This window comes from Crinia signifera, chromosome 11 (genome assembly GCF_055691185.1).
Source record: "Crinia signifera chromosome 11, ASM5569118v1, whole genome shotgun sequence".
NCBI lineage: Eukaryota > Metazoa > Chordata > Amphibia > Anura > Myobatrachidae > Crinia > Crinia signifera.
The window spans coordinates 109,738,857-109,745,858 of record NC_139227.1 but is presented as its reverse complement, the minus strand read 5'-3'; positions in this window follow the sequence as shown (position 1 = coordinate 109,745,858).

Below are 7,002 nucleotides of genomic sequence, written 5' to 3'. Positions count from 1 at the left end.
CATCATCGTATTTTCAAGATAGTAAATACTGAAAATACGAATACGCATTAAAAAATCGTATTTTGCTGTACGAATACGAATTTTTAATACGACAGAACTCTGTACAGAGTAGTGGGAGTATCTGAATGATAGATCTGCCCTGTTTAGGTAGACAGCCAATAGGTTGGCACCAACTGGTTGAAATGTATTAGGTTAACAGGTACAAAGGGTCAACAGAGTGGTCAACAGCACTTACAGTCAATGGGTACAAGAAGTCGATAGGTTAAAAAAATAAACATGACAATGGTCGAAACACAAATGGTTGACACATTTTTGGTTTCTTCATATGTTTTCCCAACATTTGCTTGATTATTATCCATGTGAACATTGATTGGGATTAGTAACCTGGCAAGCAAAGGATTAGCAGAGCAAACCATCTTGCCCAAACCATAGTGAGCGAAGCGAGCCTGCAAGGATCTCTGATTGTATTAATGGGGTCACAAAATATGAAATATACAATATTGGGCCCAATTCCCCCAAAACTTGTGTCAATCATTTTTATGTCAACCATTGTTATGTTGTAATTTCAACCCTCTTGACCTTTTGTACCTGTCGAGCTTCAAGTGCCAACCTTTTGACTGCTTATCTAGACAGTGTAGATCTATTAGACCACACCCATTGGTTAGTCCCTTCCAGTCCCTCATGCTGCACCTCTGTGCAAGCTTCTAATTAATATTGGAGAATTGCTTGAGCCTCATACAGCTTGACATATCCAACAGAATGGCCAGAATTATTCATTGATGCCCACAACTACTTCTTCCTGTGCAATGATGTTTTGTTTGCAGTAGGTTTACACAACAGTTGGCACCATCCCCTTAATATCATACCCCCTCTTAATGACAATAAGAATAGTCTCATTAACCAATCAATCAAGAAAACTACAGTGTTAATAGTAATAGTACATCCTTATTAAAGATTGATGCAATGTACAATAGAAAACACAAGCGATTATATCTATTGTGTTTTCTATTGCGATTATACTATATCTCTCCTCCTCCACCGCTCCTTACCTCTCTTCACTGATCTCTATCCACACTCCCCCCCGTCCTCTTCGCTCCATCGCTGACCGCCGACTGACCTCTCACCTAATTACCTACTCCCACTCCCGTGTCCAAGACTTCTCTCGCGCTGCCCCCCTGCACTGGAACAACCTCCCGCCACCCATCAGTCTTTCTGATTCCCTTACCTCCTTCAAGCGCTCCCTCAAAAGCCACTTTTTTCGACTAGCCTATCCCTCCTCCTAACCTCTTTTGATCCTCCTATCCTGCCTCCGTTCCCCTCTGTTCCTACTTATCCTATTGTTTTTCGTTCGTACACCCACCGATTTTTAGTATGTTAACTCATGAGTAGGGTCCTCCTTCCTCACGTACTCACCCTAACTCTTTACCTCACCTGTGCTCCTGTCCTGTTCTTCCCTTCCTATACTTCATCTTCAGTCTCCTCAACAATTTTGACACCTACTTCTGAACTGATGCTGATTTTAGTTCTACCAGCTATACCCCTATTCATACTGTATTTTTCAACACACCCTGTATGTTACCTTGTAATTTGTTTTTTTGTTTGCTATGTACGGCGCTGTGGACACTTTGCGGCGCCTTATAAATAAACGTACTACTACTACTACTACTATATATATGTATGTCCAAATGTGTTCAGAATGCCAGATTTATTGTCCATATTACTCATCGATTCACATTCCTCCCAACATCTCTGAGTTGGCAATTGGGATTGCCTCACAGGAAAATACAGTTGGTGCCTGAAAAAGGTCATTGTCTTATTAAATGGGGGTGTGGCTTTATGGGAATGATGTTTCCGCTAGCCGTGCCCTATTGGCTCTGTGGTAGCAGCCCTTCTGTCTACCTATAACAGTGGATGACGAGAGGACTCCCAACTATACCACCCACCATGGGACACTGCTGCCCATTAACGGGATAGTGAGACAGTCCCAAAAAACAGGACTGTCCCATGAAAATCAGGACAGTGGGGAGTGGGGCACCTTGAATATATAGTGTAAATTTAACTGGATACTATATAGTAGTAGCTTGTCCTGCGTGTGCTAATGTGTTGGGACACCATAGTTAGGGCCTGATTGAGCAAGGCTCACTAAGTAGTGGTCATTTACTGCTTAACGCTGCCCAGCCGAACACCTGCCCCTCGCCACTGAACCCCTTGGTACCATGTGAGGGGCGGTACGCAAACACATCCCGCACATTTGGCTGAAGGGGAGAGAAATCATTCAATCATTCGACCATCGAATGTTTTCTCTCCCCTTCGGAAATAAAAGTCAGTCTGAAATGACTAATAACCTTCGATATCCGCCAAAGATGGGGAGGGTACCGACATCATGTGACATCAGCCACCCAGGGCCGTCTTTTCGTATGGGCTTAATGGGCACGTGCCCAGGGGCCCCAGGTGTATAAACACACTAAACTGATAGCTGAGGATCCCCTTTTTCCAGGGATACCAGAATTTTGAAAATCGGCCCTGAGGAAATGGAGATATCCAACTTCAAAGCAGCAGTCTAGATCCTACCTGTTAATTGCAATTCCCAGCACCTCCTGAAAGTTGGGACTCTAGGTTTTTATACTATTGAAGGCTATGAAATCTATTTCCAGATAATGGCGATATCTGCAGTCAAACAAGCTGCACTTCCACCGGAAAATGACGAATATTAAGCCCACTCCATTATCCAACCCTCCCCTGCGTATAAAACACTCCCTACCTCCCTGGAAGTCATTTACATGGGACCCTTCATTCAGCTCAGTGCCCCCTTCCACACGTTAGCGTTCTCCCTCCCACCACCTGTGCAGTAAAGGAGTAATTAGCAGAAGTTACTGCTCCAGGTCCTACATGTTGAGTGGAAGATAGAGCACCCCCTGACATCAAAGCTGCTGCTGATAACACCCCCCACCTCTAGGAGGGGAGAATGGGTAAGGGCGCCAGTGCATTGCTTTGCCCAGGGGTCTACACTGCTGTTAAGATGGCCCTACAGCCACCCGCCCAGAACAGGGAACATCACGCCTGAGTTCCCAGGTTTTCATGGTGACACGTTCCCCTGTGAACCCTCCTGCCTGCCCCCTCCCTACCCACAGCAAATGGCCCGGCGAGTGTGTAACTTGCTGAAGCTTTTCGGTGCCGGGGTTTGCACATGCACAGAAATGCGCATGCTCAAATCCCGGCCATTGGGAGCTGGGGCCAAATCGGATCGCAACTAATCCTGAATTGGGCACTTAATGTATAACTATAATGTATTTATGTGTGTTTCATATAAAGCAGGTTGTTTTTTAGGATTACTCAGATACTAAAATATAGTGAAAACTTTAATGATTATTCGCATCTCCTATGTATACTCCATGTAATGACATACAATGGCTTCTCGCATAGCTCAATAAGATAGAGACGGATCTGGAATAATGTTCTGAATATTGTTTTCTCACCGCTCACTATAGGCCATAAAAATCAGCTGTTTCTTTCTTTCCTGTGGCCATTTCCTGCTCAGAGACTGGATCTAGTTTCCCACATACTTAGCAGTCTCTCCAGGGGAACTGGGACATATCCTGCCTCCTAAAATATTTCCTTCCCTATTCCCTTTCTGACCTTACAACCAACCGCACCTGCATACCTCTACGGACACTCATTAGATTGCCATTACGAATTTGGAAGTAATGTCTCTCTTCATATGGATGTGCATTAAAGTGACTTCTGCAGATCTGCTTCATGTCTGATGTCATTATGCCAATTATAACACTTTGAAAATAATGTATTGGTTTTCCTGTAGGATTATTCCCTAGGAAATCCATTATACGTGCATGTGGATAACAGCCTCCTGAGCATGTGGTTTCTCATTTTTTTAATATAATAAAATAGTTCAACACCTGCATCCTTTTATACTTTCAGAAACGGACACACAGCCGTTCCCTCAAGCATTTTTTATATTTTATTTTTTGTTATCTTTATTCAATACCTTTACTTGACAGGTCCAGATTCAGTACAGCAAAAAAAGTAAGTCATTATGTGTCTGGAACAAACCACGTTGCTATGCAAGGGGGGCAAATACATTTATATTGTTTCTGTGCAGAGTAAACACTGCCTGCTTTTGTATGTAGCCCACAGATGTTTACTTTAATGTCACACTGCAATTTAGATTTTACTTGAAACTTATGCTAACAAAGCTGAATCGGGCCCACAATATGGTAATGCACAGTATTGGTGCAGTTTTAGCAAAAGAACAAACTAATTAAATAATCCATCCTTCCCCAAAATACCAACACTATAGCGTGATAGTTAAAGGTTCATGCTTGTTCCTGGTCCATGTGCTTCTGTGTTTCCCTAGGGAATACTCAGTCCACATCTGTAAGCTCATCCGCCTGAACCGGTGCTGCGCCACAATCCGTTTCTGTAAGCTTATCTGCCTTAACTGGTGCTGCTCCACAATCTGGTCCTGTCTGTCTGTCTTCCTGAACTGGTGCTGCTTCACAATCCGGTTTCACCTGCCTGTCCTTCTGAATGGGTGCTGCTCCGCAATCTGATTCTGTCTGCAATACTTCCCAAACCTGCACTGTGTCGCTATCTGCTACTAGCTCAAGTTGCTATAGTCGGTGGTGCTCCCCAATTCGGTACTAGTACACTAGCCCAATCCAGTGCTGCACCAGTAGTAATTACTTCTTGCTGCATTGTGTCCGTAATAATTTGCTGTCAGTGATACCATCGGAGTAGAGAGGGGTGTTTGCAAGGAGCAAACCAAAAGACAAATGTGCCTTTTTGGGCGCACTCTTTATTATAAAGATTTTTTGATATGATTAATACATTAAAACATAACCTCATGTTTTTCAAATATTAAACCTATGCATCAGTCTGTGCGGATCCATACCCCCCTCTTTTTGCATCTCAGTGATACCATCGGGCCTGGAACCTCTCTGCTGATTACCCTGAACCCTCCATACCTCGCCTTTGTGCTGTTCGCAGAAATCCCATGTTTGATAAGGGGCTATAGCCCTTGAGCATAAGACCTGGCGGCCGCTAAGTACCGGTAACCATTGCATGTACTATGGAAAATCTGTAGTTGTTATAGGCATGAAGACCTCAAATCCTATACCTATACTCAGCTTATCAAACATGCCCAAGATTTCATTACAGGCTCTCCTGCATCCTGCCCGTTTACTAGTGAACGGGTAGGATTTTATTATACTCACTGGCAATCACAGGAGCTGTGAGAAGGGGTGGGGTTAAATGATTGGATCTTATCATTTAACTCTGCCCCCTCACCACTGTCCCATGAATAGCGGATGCTATGCTATGTTGGGGGCACGGCCTAATGACAAAACCATTTGACCTCACCCCCTGAAATGTCCTGCATTGACTCCTCTATGGGTTTCTCCCATCCATAGAGGAGACGTACAGAGTAGGTAAGTATGTGTTTGATCCCCGAAAAAGGCCGGTAAAGGCCGAAACGCGTAGGACATTAAGTCACCAAGATCACACCAACAAATACAGCAGGCGCTGCACCATCCAAATCGGCACAGTCTCCTCCGGCGTGAGTAAGAGCGCACCAGCACTGAAGTGACGTCACCTGGGGTATTGCCGCTGGTCTTGCGAGACCCGATACCTGGAAACGACGCTGCAGACAGTGCAGGTGGAGCCCGGCGCCAAGGACTAACTCCGGGGAGTAAGACGCTGCGGTTGCAGCGCAACCCGTACCCACGCAGACTGATAGTCACCCGCCAGGGAGAGGGCAAGAGGGGACCCCTGGATATGGAAGCTTTGTATGCCTGCAACGAGGACGACTGTTGGGAGCCCCCACAGTGCGGCTGCACTGAGAACATCACTGCGCTACTCCCCGACGCAGACAGGGTAAGACGCCGCTCCCTGCTTATCCCATTATTCCACAGCACCAGCTGAGAAACTTCCTTTTGGAAACTCCAAGACTGCCATACAGAGAGACATAAACCCAATTGGGCTTATGGTAAAAAGGGATCCGTTGATGCCCTGATTCCCTAAGGGGCTCTCAACGCTCACCAAGACGGGCACACTAACCATACTGGTTTCCCCACACCTATTATATGTATATGAGTTTTGACCCACACCAGTGTAAACAAATAAAGCACTTTTGTACCCAAAACTGCCACTTCTCTTCCTTCAAATACATACATAGGCAGCGCTTGAGCCAACCCTTTTTCTTGACAAGTAAGCGTTTAATGCTTAGAGCTCATTGTATGAACATCATTAGTGCACTTTAGCTTTTGTTTTGTTAAACATTGTGTCGTCGCTGTGTAATGCTGGTACCACAGCCATCATTATAATGCCAAGAAAGTGTGTTAATAATCTGAATATATTTTGCTACATCCATGGTAACTTGACCTTCAATTTACATTTTTTTAAAACTCCATTCATGAAAAAATTCTATGAGCTGTATTTTGGAATTAAAGTGAGTGACCAGGATAAAATGTGGCCCCCCATATACTTTGTGTCAGATGTATAAAGAGGCGTCCATCTATGTTGGCAGATTATTGCTGGACTCTGCAATATAAACAAGAAATGAAATAGCCCCAAGTTGCAAAGTCTGATTCCTGCTGCCTCACAATGGAGATGAGGATCACCAAAAAATCCAAGTGCGGTCCATAGGTCAAGAAGAACCAATGTGATATAGGCGCTGGAATCACGTTTGTCAAGATTAAGTTTCTGTTGTTCCCTTGTGGGTGGGTTCTGATGCAGGTGACCTTCCTTCTCGTGAGAGTACTCCCCCTTCTTACGAGAACTCTCAAACGAATTCCCTGCATCAGCCATTAGTTCTAAATGCTGTATGGGCACAACAAATTACATATTTGAAAACATATATTTATAGAATTTGATAATTTGTTGAAATCAATGGTTCTGTATATATATGGACACTGCAGTAGTGTATTTGCTTACAAAGACTATTGCGTTATCAATTCTTCAAATTTATTCTAAAGATAACTCAAGTAT